At 40.5% G+C, this 14,272-nt stretch overlaps 1 long non-coding RNA gene across 5 annotated transcripts in view; it reads left to right on the top strand.

The window, feature by feature from the left end:
• The window catches only part of LOC110361264 (uncharacterized), a 167,001-nt gene that overhangs the window by 52,665 nt on the left and 100,064 nt on the right, over positions 1-14,272 (top strand). For all 5 annotated transcript variants that reach the window (XR_010472426.1, XR_010472425.1, XR_010472422.1 and 2 more), the window contains one exon: positions 10,934-11,049. This is a non-coding gene — a long non-coding RNA (uncharacterized LOC110361264). The remainder of the gene's footprint in view (positions 1-10,933; positions 11,050-14,272) is intronic.

Genomic DNA, 14,272 nt, shown 5'->3' with positions numbered 1-14,272 from the left:
TGTCTTGCTCTTTAGAGCAGTCTGCTAATCTTTAAATAAACACAGAAGAATAAATAATATATAAATCATGTAGAAATATCTAAATATTAAGATTTCAGCTCCTTCAGTTCTTGTACTTTTTTTTTTTATTCTCCTATATTTTGAAATACATACTTAAACCATATACATTTCTAATTAATCTAGGCCAGTGGTGGCAAACTTCTGGCTGGGTCACCAGCATGATGACACAGTGCTGTTGTGCAGCAGCGGACAACGTCCCCTCTGGTACCTGCTGTTCTTCCTCCTTCTCTTCCCCCACTTTGTGGCCCTGCAGCTGGGAAGGATGGGCTGTCCTGGGGTCTCTGGGGAAGGGAAGCTTCTTGGTAGGAAACACACAGGCATGAAATGAGTGGTAGGAGCTCTGTTCTGGTCATGTAGGTGAAACCAAATTAGAGGAAGCTCTCCTTGCTAGAACCCTTCAAGAGGTGAGCAGGATCTGGCCTGACCCCCTGGTCCTGCTGTGTCTGCAAGACTTAAATGCTGGCCTGGTACAATGGGAAAGGGCAGGACAGCAGAGATGCTAAACGAGCATCTCCTCTTCCCTGCAGTCCTGGGCGGTTCTAAACAAGTCATGGACAAGGGCTTGTGCCTGGCTGTGGGGGCACATCAACAAAGCATGGGGAAAATGATCACACTCAAGATCCAGATAGCCCAACTGTTTGTTGTCTCTTGTGGTAGCAATAGCATATACTTAAGCACATATTTTAGTTTAGAAGGACTTCCTGGGACAGCTTCCTTCTCCAGTGACTGTTTCTACAGATGATGTAGACTTGTCATAGTATTTTCTGTTTATCTATAGCTGAAAAGAGAGTGTATTAAATTACTCAGTAGCAGCTAGGATAGATAGTTCCATTTTGTCTTTATTAATTCATGTGCCGAGGAAAGTTTAAATGGTTTGAGCAAAACAGTGAATCAAAGTTCAGAGCTGCTGCAAACTCCACTGATTTCAGCTGAGTTATATCACTTTCACCAGTGTTGAATTATTTGTGAAATTAAACCCTTCAAGGCTATTATTGTGGTAAAAGGAATGGAATCCTGTATAATTTTATATGTGATATTGTATCTGTTTTTTCTATTTCAAGTCCTGTTCTTCACAAAAGTCTTCAGTTTAATTGGCTTCAAAGAAAAATTTGCCCACATTTAACTTATCAAAATTTTAAGCAGGGCAGATAGGAGTGAAGCCAATTATTTATACTTTATTTTTAGTGGACCAAAATGATGAGAATATAAAAGGCAAAATGATTAACTCAAACTCTCTAACATTTTAAGGTTTCAAAAAACAAGATTAGGACTTTGAAAAGCATCCAAGTAATAAATCCACAGAACCAAACCAAACAATTTTAATAAGTTTATTACAAAGAAACACAAGAGCTGACGGTCACCGATGCTAAGCTAAGTTGAAAAAACTTTAGCAGCCTTTTGTGTTTGTGGACTTTTAAAGTGGTCAGATGCAGTATGCTGATGATGCAGTTTGATTAGCTGGAGCTAAAGCCTGGTGAGTTGCTGGGGGAAGGGTAAAAGATGGGTGGGAAGAAAAATGTTCCCAGTATCCTGCCTGTCGTCTGTAAGCAATACACAAAGCCTGTGATTCTCCTCTCTTTGGATAAAGCAAATGCCAAGGCTATGGAGACATAAATCAGTCTGACCTGAGTGTCTTGAATGAAGTCATAGAAGACCTAGGCTCAATGGGCTGCCAGCAAGACTTTGGCAATCATCCCTGTCCCCGGAGAGGGGCCAAGCCCCAGGTCCATACAGCTGGGGCAGGGCCCATGTGTTGGATACTGTGTGGTGTCCATGAGGCAGAGGTACTGGAGAGATAACCCCGCTCTGTGGGGCTGTCCCCTTGTTGGCCAAGCTCATGCTGCAGATGGAGAACGTGCTTCTCAATGAAATTTAACTACTGTTTTCAGGCACAAATCTACTCATAAACGTAAACATCCTGAATTTTATTAAGATCTCTTTCAGCAGATCTGTTCTTGGGTTTTGCTCAAAATCGTAACTGCTGGCTTCTTTGGGGAAGGGGGTGTAACTTTATTCCTCTATAGCCTTGCAGATTTTGCTGAAAAACAGAGGAGATTATGATTCTAATTCTTCTGAATACCAATAGAGCTGGTTACAAATGTTGAATAAGCTATTCTTTTACAAATCCACTGGAGACTTAATTTGATCTGATGCACTCACCAGGGAAAATAAATTCAGCTTTATCCTGAAATTTCTGGTTGCATCTCAGGACTGACAGAAATTAATGCTCTAGAAATCAGCAATTTTGACATGGTAATGAACAGCAGATAGGAATAGTTTAGAGCTTAGTGCTTGCTCCCAAGGCACCACATTTGCAGTCACTTTTCAGAGTAGAATTATGTTTCACATATTTTCTTTTTTTATCAGGCCTGGATGTGGTGGATCTTGTGTTTTCCCTCAAGCCACAGATCTCTACATTCATTTCGTGTAATGAAACAAAAGGAATCTGACCCCTTTCCCTCTTTTTCTTGCAGCCTTTTGTTGTACTTCTTGCTGCCTCAAAGAACCTTATAGGTAGACAAAGGATCTGTGTCATTTTTCCCATGTTTACCACCAGCGAATGACAAAGGATATTTCTTTTTATCCTTCTTCCTGCTCCTTCTCCCACTTCTTTTGTCATGTTCACTTTTATTATGGGCAGTAACTAGATGCAAGAGCTAGAAATGAGGGACCTGTTCAGACCCAAGTGATACATCACTGACCGTGGCATCACATTTTCCTATAAATTTATATTTAGCCTCTCTGTACTTGAATATCCCACTTAAGTTATATGTGTAGCACAAACTGACAAAGGTGTTAACTGATTGATTGGCGCAGCGGAGTAACTTCTATTTCATCCATGTCCTCCACCAGCTCTATATTTTCCATGCAGCTGGGCTGCCAATTCTCACACCTAACGGGTGAGCTCTTCTATTTTGTCTTGCTCAAGCAAAATTCCACCACTGTTTCCAAACTGATGCTTGCACCCAGGCATTTCCTAACTCACTGAGCAAGGTACTGGAAGGTGGAGATCCCACACAGCACAATCTCACTTAGCAATTGTTCTTGGAGTTGCTTCTTGCAACCTTTTCATGTGGTCCCAGTGGTCCTTGACTGTCAGAGCCTTCAACTGCTGTTTCATCTCCATTTAGTTCCAATAGTTCTTATAGCAACAGTGGTGGCAGAGAAACATGGATTTCCTCTTCTAACATGTCTCCAGCCTTATTGTGATCTCCTGCATGGGTTATTTCCAGGCACTGCTGCCAGTAGAGTGTTTTGGATAATGTTTTCCCTAACAAAATTATTCAGTGCAAGTCCTGGAGGCACCTGATATTACTTGCACCTGATATGTCTTAGAGTGACAGTTGAAAATATATATCAAATACTATGATGGAGCTGAGGAGGAGAACAGCTCCAAAGGAAGGGGAGGATATTATGTCTGCTCTGGCTCAGTTTTACAGTGCTAAGTGGTACTGTCTGGAATAGGCATGATTCTTCACTGGTAGTCCATGGGCAAGGCATATCCTTGAGGATTATTAAGTTAGAATCTCCGGGGTCTCTGTTTGTGAGATTGATTTTCCATCCCAGCAGCTCAAGCCTTTCTGAGGACGTGCCTGTGTATCTCATCACAGTGTTACACTGCAGCAACAGCAGGGAAGGTGCATTTCAGGAATGCTGCTGCACCATCCACTCAGCTTTTTCTTACTGATTTGAGGAGAAGAAACAAGGCTGATTAGTCAGAGGAAGCATGCAATGGAACACAGTGCTTGGAATTTTGCCTGCCCCAACTGGCCAGAGAAACCTGAGAGGTAGAAAACTGTAAGGTGCAAAGATGTAAGAAAAGGTTTGGTGAAGCCTGAAAAAGACCGAGAGGCCAACACATGACTGGGTTGGGCTGTAGTCTTAAGTGGTTTTCAATATCAATGGAATTAAAGGGGATAAATATACTTACAGTTGTTTGATAATATCTAAGAAACACAGGGCAAGAATTCTGCCTCTTTTATCCCCAATTTTGTTATTTTTTTTTTTTACTATGCACTAAGAGGCAACTTTTACCTAACATTACCAGCCCTGCACATGGTCTTTTCCAAGCATGAAATCCTATAGAGACTATAACATTATATGATTTATATATGCAAAAATAGTTTGTAAAATGGATTTTCCAGGTCTAAATTCAATCATCTGTTTAGCCAGGTGTGAGAATCTATCAGCTGTGCATGCAGGTGTAAATGCTTGAAAAAGATCCAGTTTACTCCTCTATAAAGTACCTGCATGAGGGCCTGTGTCACTTGAGTCTGTCTTAGGCTGCATTTTGAGGATTTAAGTGGAATTTGGAGGGTGATTTCTGCACTGAAGGTCCTTTACATAGAGCAAACACTTCACAAAGTGTATGCACAGATGGGCAAATTTGGCGGCCTGTAAGTGAGGCTGGGCTGGAGGCCCAAATCGATAATCTTGCCCTAGATGTATCTCCTCCTAAAATGTGTCTAGCTCTTGTCAGGCTCATTAGAGAGGGGTGGTTTTGGCTAGTTTGGCTTTTTTTGAGTGAAAACATAGCATTTCTCAGTGTATTATCAACATTCCCAAACTCAAATATTTAATAACCTCTGCTATCTAATACCTGACTTGGCTTTGCATTAGAAACAATTGCTTGCAAAGTGTTTATCTATTGAGTGAGAATGATTAAAAGAAAATAAAAAGTTCTTCATGTACTATTTTTGGGCAACAAAATGACCTTGCTGCTATTTTAAATATTTCAGTATAATTTATATTAGCTATAATACCATCAATAGGGCTGCTTGAAAATTAAGTGTCATTCTTGGCTTGAGGTGCTGGGTGTGTTGTGGGACTGAATGCCATGTGCCAGAAAAAAATTAAAACCAAAACCATGGTCGAGTAGCTAAATTTATGGAGAGAGCAAGCAACATGGGCCTGAACAGCATGGCTACTTTGGACAAACAGCAATGCCTCCACCTGGGTAAGCCTTAAAGAACCCCTCAACCCTTAGAGCTGCCAAGCCTTGGTGGGGAGAACAGCAGCAAGTTGATAAAGCTGTAGCTGGCAGTGATGCCCTCATCTTCAAGCTAGGCAAAGCAGGGGTTGCTGGAGAGCTCTGGAGAGTGGATGGGAACTCACTGGTATTTATGTCCCCAAATAGTGAAATACAGTGATTATTTCCCCTCTAATAGGAAACTAAAACAACCAGCTCAGTCTTCTACTGACTTCCTCAGTGAAAGTCTCTCCTTTACCCATGCAGTTCTTGATTCTACTTCTTCTATGCAAGCCAGTTTTCCTCCAGTGTAGAGGACATTAAGCAGGACATGCCAGATGAGGCCCCTCTAAGGCATTAATGCTTCCTTATCTCTGCTGGAAATCCCTCCCCTGTTACGTCCCAGGAGAACATTTTGCCTTTTTCACAGCTGCATCACACTGACGGTTTCACGATCCTCCTGCGCTCCTCTAAGACAATGTGAATATTGTGGGATTTGGCAGTGCTTCCCGGCTTCTGGGTCCAAGTGCAGGTCCTGGACATGTCCCAGCTCTGTGCTGAGATGGGATCTGGATGTGCACTTGAGGCTCTTTCCTCCTACCTGTCCATACCATAGTTTCCATGGAACTAAATGCAGAAATGCTGGCCAAAAGAGAGCCTCAGCACAGTACATTTTGGCCAGATCTCCTGTCTAGATAATCAGTGAACAGCATCTTGGAAAACACTGCAGCTTGTATCAGTTGTTTAGATGCAGCCACACATACCATATATTTTTAAAAATTATTATTTTTTCCTCAAGTGTTTAGAACAGACTGCATTCTTCTCAGCTGATCCTGTTTGACATCTACTTTGCTCTCTCACTACACCTGAATGACATAAAAAAATTGCCATTGCTTTTTCTGCAGAGAAGCAAAATTCTGCCTTTTCCTTTCATTTAATCTATTTATCTCCTGAACACCTACTACTCTGAAGATTGTGACCTTCTCTTCTTTGAGACTTCCTGAAGAAACATCTGCTAGAAGTATTCTTCATATTTTCATGTAACCAGGTTGCTCCACATTTTGAATAAATCTACCAGCTCTTTCTTCGCACACTATCAAATTTCAGTCGCTTTCTTGTTTAGTATGGAAGATAGACTGACATTGTATAGCTGACTGCCTTCCTTGTACAGTACAGTAACCTCTTCATGATCCACTGCAGGCAATAGTCTGCTTGAAGTGATTTCTAAATCTGGTCCATTCGCTTATTCCCCTCTCTTTGAAGAGCATTGAGAGAAGTTCTTAATTCTTTTGTAGTATCTTCAAAAATTGAGACAATGAGGACACTAGGAAACACGGCAGTGCTGCTAAAATGTTCATGTTCTCAGTGAGCAAATTGATCTGCTCTTTGAGCTGATCCATTAACACACTTCAAGTGTCAAGTCTAAAATTAAGATATAAATCCTTGGAGAGAGAGGTGTCTTACATCATATTTGGAAGTGAGGTACGTTTGGTTTCCAAAATATCATCCTAACAAGCATATCTAACCACTTATAAATGTCTACTACTAATAACAGTTGTTTTCTGGCAGACCTATCCCATCAAGCCATAATTCTGTTTTTTTCAAACAATCTCAGAAACAATCTGTTTTTGTAGCTTTGCAGTTGTGTGTACTTTTGCTGAGTTTGTGAACCTCTTTAACTTTTTAGTATGCACAAAAGACCCATGACACTGAGATTTATGGCACAAGCCAGTAAAAAAATACCTCTGGTGGTATGCAAAGTATTCGGAGGGGTTAGGAAAATAATAGCCTCTATCTAGATGTGGCAAACTGGTATTAATAAGTGAAAATTCCCTCAAAGAAAGCTTTAATTCCAAAAGCAGTATTGCATTTTATCTTTGGAAACAGTCTAGGAAATATTTTTCTCCTGTGTGCACATATTTGCTATCAAAAAAACTTGTGAAATAGTGCAGGGGAATATTCAGGACACTTCAGACATGTGGAAATAAGACAGCAAGTAAAATCTCATAGAAAAGCTCTGGATTGACGGCATCACCAACCCGCTCAGGCACTCAAGAGTAATATAAGATCTGAGCTGTGCTGTCATGACATCACAGAGTTTTTTTCCATTAACTTGAACCCCTTGAGACACTTCAATTCTCTGAAACTTTCTCTAGTGTGAGTGAATGTACAGATCACCTATACGCTGCATAAAGGTCTTGTATCAAAACTCCCGTTAAAGTCAATAGGAGTCCTCTGGCTAAGTCGTCCATATAAAGCACTTCAAGTCTGGGGCTGAAGGGCTGACTGCTAAATATTATATGTGTAGTTCTTCTAGAACATTGTTTAAAAGAAAAGCAAAAATATTTTGCGGGAGTATGAGAACTCCAACACACGATGTTTTTTCTTTCTCTCTCTCTTTCAATGATCCTGCCTGGATCAAGCTAGAGGAGTTTCAAGCTCACTCTGCTGGAAGGACTTAATTGCCCTAGGGGACAGAAAACAGAATCCAGCTACAAAGTTTTGGTCTCCATCCCAAATACTTACTCTATTAAATGAGTCAGGAGGTTACGACTGAAAAGAAATAAGCCCCACAGCAGAAGTGCGTTTTGCAATCTGCTCTCTTTGGAAAGGTGCAGACGCAGTCAGCCTGCCAGCATCAGGAGATGCACTGATTGCTATTGAACCAGATGGGTAGAGGCAGGGGGGAAAGAGAGGGGAAAACAGACGTTTGCAGGCTCATTTAAGAGGGCAAAAGCCAGGCTTTTCTACATGTTTAGATATTTGCTTTCTCTCCTCAAAGAAGTTAGCACACGGTTTCAACAAGACGTGACTTGAGGCAATAACACTTTCCTAATGACACAGGCTATTGAGTTTCTGTGTGATGTGTCAGAGGAGTGTGGGAGGTCTAGTAGCTGGGAGCAGAGGTCTAGGAGCCACTCAGTCACTTTGTCACTTAGGGCAAATTACTTGACCCTTCTGCATATGCGTGAGCCATGTCCGATAAAAGAAGTGGCTTGACACCAGAATTTCCATGGAATACCAGAAACCTAACCTGAAATAAACTTACTTTAGTTCACTGAAGAGGTCATCTGTATAATCTTGAAATGTCACACATGTCAGGTTGGTGGAAAACTAAAAAAATCATCAGTCCCCCTTCCAAAGCTGGCCTTATCTCTACATTTGCATAGAAAATTAAATATTTATAAGATGTAAGCAGCATTTTTGGGTGTAGAGTAGGTAATTCAATTGTGACTCAGCATTTGTAATTGCTGTACTTATTCGTAATTAAGTGACCTGTAACCATGTAAATCTAAAATTAAAAGCTGTGTCTGAAAGTACAGTTCTGTGTAGGTATTTCAGATTAAATCAAATACTTAATGAAACTGGAAGATGTACATAATTAAGAAACCCTCTCCTTTCAGTTCATTCCATCATTATTAGACTGCAGCAGCAGATAGTAAAACTACTCTGAAAAAAAGTATTGGAGCATTTGAAGAATTCATCAGCATAACAATATTGCAGTTCTTGTGTTTCTTTGCTTGCTTACTTAATGAAGAAAGTCATACCATCCTCAAACACAATTCTTGCCTTAATTGCTTTCTCTCTGCTCTGACTGAAAGGGTGGATATTTACACATCAAGGCTTTTGGCTGAAACTCCTCATATGAATCAATTGTTTGAGGCCACTGAGTAGGGAGCAATAACTCTTGGACATCCTTATGATAAAGGAAAAGATATTCAAGTCTTTCACCTTGAAATATCAAGTGATAATTTAGGAAAGGAAAAAAAAATAAAGTATTTCCAAAGAGAAAAGGGAAGATCAATAAATCTTTGGAATGGGGAAATAAAGTCTACTTCCTGGGGTCTATACAAGATACACTGCCTATTTTAAAAGTAATTGTCTCTTATTATTCACACAGAATACAGGCTTGGTGTTCACTGTGAGGAGTACAATTGAGTGGTTTAGTTGATTTATGTACTTGCCGCACCCAAATCCCTTAAAATCAAACCCCTTTGTACTCAAATTAGTGTGAAGAGCATACTATTTTGGTGTTTGGAACTGGTTCCGTATGAATATGCTCATGTGCCAGCTTTACACAGTAAAGGCTGATTTTAAACCTGTAGGGCTTCCTCGTTGGGGTTGCAACTGGAGAAGAGATAATGCAAAAATACCTATGTTGCATAGGGCAAACAACATTTTTTTTTTAGAAAACACATGAAAAAAGGAGGGTAAAAGTTCTGTATTAATTTTTAATTAATGGAAGTTAAAAAAGAGAGAGAGAAATGTTTTTCCAGGTATTTAGGTCTAATTTGCTTATGTCAGTATAGCCCCCTCTTCGTATTTCTTTCTAGTAAATGCACTGTAGTTATATATTGCACTTGTAAAATGTAGAGTTGGCTAGACCTGTTTGATCACAGAATCTGTTCTGCTTTCTCCAAAAGCTTTTGCAGCTCTGCTCCTCCTGTTTTCTGCTGCACCTAGTTTGGTGGCTGTATTTAGTAAAACGTGAAGTTAATAGTGAGGCCATCTAATCAGCACTGTGAGTTAAAGAACATGAGATGTTCATGCACTTGGTTTTAAACACATGGCATTTTCCATGAGCCTGAATAGTGAGCTATTACTGTGCTCTGAAGAACAGAGGTACTGTATACCTTGCAGTTACATAAAGCACTGCCTGTTTTATATTTTAATAATGATCCCCATGCTTCTTTCTTGGGTTCAAACTCTTTGTAAAGATTGGAAAATTGTGTAGGTGATGTTTTCAAATTGCCTGAAGGCTCATAAAGAGTAAGTGCCTGGGGTATTTCTGCTCACAGCACATAGGTCACTAGAGGAGGTGTGTGCCGGGGAGTCAGTGGTTTTCATACCTAAATATTTGTTCTTTAGGCCAAGAAGAGATCACAAGATCACCTAGTACAGACTTGTAAAACACACCATTATGCATCTGTCAAATATTTTGCATCAAGACCAAAGGCCTGTTAGTCTGTATATTAGTGTTTGAAAGCATGAAACATGATTCTTCAGGCAAAGATGCAGCTGAGGGGATAACTGGATGGACCCCCAAAGGGTTTCCTCCCACCCTGTGGCTGTAGAGAAAGCTGAAAGTCAGAAATGTCTCCACTCTTCTGGCTGGTGGGAATATTTCTTCCGTCCCCAAACAGGTAGAGCCCTAAGAATGATGTACTAAACATTCAGCAAACCGAGGAGATATCCCTGTGCTGCCACAGAGCCCCATTTGCTGGGCTCGGCACCTTGTCTCCTGCTGCTCTGAGGCTGAGGAAGGAAGAACAAAGCAGATTTGTTCCTCAAGCGAAAAAAATGCTGCTCAACCTCAGTAGAGGGCCTTCAGGAACAGGATTCAATTACAGCTATTGCACAAATGTATAGCTGTTAAATGTGACAGCGAATTGCGAGCAAAAGTGTTTTTCAGACGGAAAGTGAACGACAGTGATAAATGGAAGGGTCTTGTCCCAGTCTTAACACATACATTGATAACTGATCAAAGCATACGTTAGAAAGTTATCTGATCTTACGTCAAAGCTCGCCCATCTCCTCAGTAAGTGATTCTAACATTTAACCTTCAGAGCTTTGAAGGTGTCCCTTTCAGGGTTGCACTAGTTTGACTTTAGCTTCCAGCCACTGTATGGCTTTAATAGAGAAGTCTTAACAGCCGTCACCACCTAACCTCTTGTCCATGCATATTATGTTGTAGTGGCATTTCTTGCCTTCCTTTCAATGCTTAGAGTAAGCTGGGCTCCTTTGGCCTCACCTCAAAAAACTTTGTTCCAGTTCTGGAATCTCTGGATTCTCACTGCTCCTGGCTACATCTTCCTGATGTGCAACACCAAACCTGAATACGAGGTTTTGCAAGATGTGCTATCGCTGACATCCTCATTAATATTCCTTTTTTATATATTTAAGGAAAAGAAGCCACATTTGCCGCAGCTTTGCACGAAGAGCTCATGTGGAGGTGATTATCCACGATGACCTGTAAATTTTCCCCTGAGTCACAGCTTCCCAAGATAGTCTGACATTCTGTAAGTAAAATCTGTTTCTCCATTTCCCATGTGTATTACATTGCATTCTGTTGATTCAATAAGCTGTGTTTATATGAACATATAAGCCAGTTAGATAAATTGTTTGGAGTGGTAATATGTACTAATCTTTTTATCAGTTTTAAGTTTTATCAGCTAGTGTTTGCTCTTCTTCTCCTTGTATAAAATTTCTGAACAAAAGATGTAACATTTGGGTACTGACAAGACTTTAAAAGAAATTAGTGTCATTATTGAATCTGTTGTGATATCTTCTGATGGGTACATCTCACTACCAATGACATTCAAGGTACAGGTTTCCATGGGAAGACCACAGGTGAAACATTTGTGTGAAAGGGGTGAGTCTTCCAATTAGGAGCCCATGACTAACATGAGGGAGGGAAAGAAGGCTCTGTGTATATGTGTATACTCCCAAAACTGCATCAAAGGTAGGAAAAGTGGATGTGCTAAGAGCATTAGTCATTTTGTCTTTTCAATGTGTACGGTGAGGAATCATCCTTTGGACTCCTAGTTTACCATCGCCTTATGTAGCCGTCTTTGTGAATGCTAAGCAGTGGTACAGCTGACTGTATAGGTGTGCTTCCCCACCTCTTAAAGTGGGTGAACTATCAGGATAATTTAATTTTCTGCCTTGCATGCTCACTCAAGTGCTTTCAAGTGTACAAAACTGTTACAAGCATAAAAAAACAAATCCAGTTTATCTGCTCCCACACTCAGTCTTGAGTTCTGCTTTACAGGTATTTTTCACGTTTCCTTTTAAAAAATTGTGACTACTTTCTGTAGCCTTCTGCAATAGAAAGAATGAGAGGAATTAAACTTTATTTCAATACTTCCTTACTCAGGTAATGGAATTTAAAGTATGAGAAAAAAAATCTGCTTCCCAGAGTACTGAATAAGTTTTATAGAAATTGATTAAACAGAAGAGTTAAATATTTCGTAGCCATTTGCTTAATCAGTTGCAATTGGGTCACTAGGATAATACGTGTCAAGATCTAAGTATCCACAGAGTTCAATGCATAGCCAAAATGTCACATATCACCTCACTGCCTGCATCCTTTCCTTGTTGTGGCCTAGTGAAAACCAAAACAACTTTTGTACCAGTTGTTTCAGTCTTTGTTGCTGTGATTTTCCCAGGAGTGCTTGCTTGCTTGCCTTTCTTTTGCGGCCTGGCACTTGGTGTGGCAGGAGGGGATCACACTGGGGTCCCAGTTGGGCACATGGGTGATGTATTGATTGATAGAGCTGTACAGGCAATACAGCCTGAAGGTGATGAGCTGGCTGAGTCTGGAGCTTCTGGTAATTTGGAAAAGGAAGGGTGCAGGGCAACATCTGCAGTGGCCACCTTCCCACAGGCTCCAACCCAGGGCCCCGGCGTCAATGGGAACCCCAGCCCAGGATTAGCAGTGTAGCTGGAGCCAGGGGGTGCATCGACACAGCAAGGGAATGCAGGGATAGTGTTTCTAAATCCAGCGCTTGGGAGATTCGTTACTTTTAGCTGACAGAAAATAGTAGATGCTGGAAAATACTTCTGCAGCCAGACAAAGTGTCTAAGTGCATGTTTGTCTCCAAACTGGTGATGAATGTAGCTTAAATGAGGGAAACTTTTGGGGCTGTAACCTTTTTTTAGCTTACCATAAAAACCTCTAGCTTACTGAGCTTTCTAATGACTTTAATACATTTTTGGCTATTAAAGTTGTAACTTAGGTGAAGAGCGTATGGTTGTTTCTGGTTTAGTGGGCTTACTTTTTGTTCCATGAACATTATAAATAACAATTCAAAAAAAGGCTTTTTTCCTTCACCGCTTCTTAGAAATGGAAGTAGAACTGATCAGCAATTCCAAATTACAAGGAAAAATACGGTGAATTTTCTGGTTTGTGTGTTTTCTGAACACCACGCAATTATCACACTTCAGTTGAAATTAACTCCTTAAAAACACAGTGTATGCAGTGAAAATTGTTGGATGCAATAGCTTAATAGTGAAGAGATGTCCAGGAAGAGCCCATGGAAAGTAGTTTTGTATCCAAGCAGAACAGATGACTAACAGCTGTCAGGTGACCATCTGGTGAAGAATTAATTTTCTGCCTTGGTCTCCTCACTCCAAAAGCTCCTCCCCACATTGAAGCACTTCACAGGGACTCAGGGAAGGAGACATAGAAGGGCACATGATGAATAAAATTTTAAATAGGAGGGGTGTGTGTGTGTGCAAAAATAGAGCAGTCAAATATTGTATCTCTAGTCCTTATGTGAGCTGTCTGTCAATCCAGACATTGTAGAGAAGTCCCAGGGTCTGGGCCAGCCGAGTAAAACTACCTGCCTGCTACTTCTGGGAAAAGGTTCCCTTTCATTTCTCTCAGTGCGGTATTTACTGAGGCTGCAATAACAAAAGGATTACACGGGTATGTGATTGGATATTGGGAAAAAGGTCTCTACAACCAAGCAGAGAAGAGAGGCACATAATTTGTTTAAAAACAAAAGCTCACATTCCAAGGGAATTTACAGCACAATCTGTGTGAAGCCCTAATTCCCAAATCCATCTGTGCTTCCACCAGTATAGAGAATTACTGACCCTCGCAATACCCCAGATGGCAGATAAAGATGCAGAAAAGGATTGCTGATTTTATTAACTCTAGTTACCCAGGGGGAAGGGCTAAGCCCACCATTTCAGATTGAGGACACAGAGAATATACTATGACAATTAAATTCAATTAAATATCTTTCACAAGAAATCATGACAGAATGATGCTTCTAGTATCTCTTTCTCTTGATATGGCCATCGTGGATGAAGCATGTGTGTAAAGCTGAAGGGAAGAGTCCTGCCTTACAAATAGAAGAAGAATAATTAACACACTTTTCAACTAGGAGCTGGGGGAAAGGCTGTGTGTTTTGTGATATTTATCTGGGGGTTAAGGGTTTCCAAGAAGTCTAATTCTCAGACTCTAATTTGAATGCCTAGTCTTTCTGTATAGTTATTGGAGAGACAAAGACTTCTGTATATGGATTTAGAGTCCTCTGAGGAGGACATTTTGATTGAATAGGGAACATCAGCTCCCAGTAAGGGTTTGCGTGAGATTTGAAAAGCTAGAGAGTGTGAATATCCTGCAAGGTCTTCAATTCCACTTTTTGAAGAGAAGAGCTAGAAGTCGTGTATACCTGAGACTAAAGGAGTCTTTTATTTTAACAAAGTTTATTTCATCCGCCAACGTTGTAC

Source organism: Columba livia, chromosome 4 (genome assembly GCF_036013475.1).
Source record: "Columba livia isolate bColLiv1 breed racing homer chromosome 4, bColLiv1.pat.W.v2, whole genome shotgun sequence".
Taxonomy (NCBI): domain Eukaryota; kingdom Metazoa; phylum Chordata; class Aves; order Columbiformes; family Columbidae; genus Columba; species Columba livia.
The sequence above is the reverse complement of the archived record's forward strand: the minus strand, read 5'-3'. Positions and strand labels throughout refer to the sequence as shown.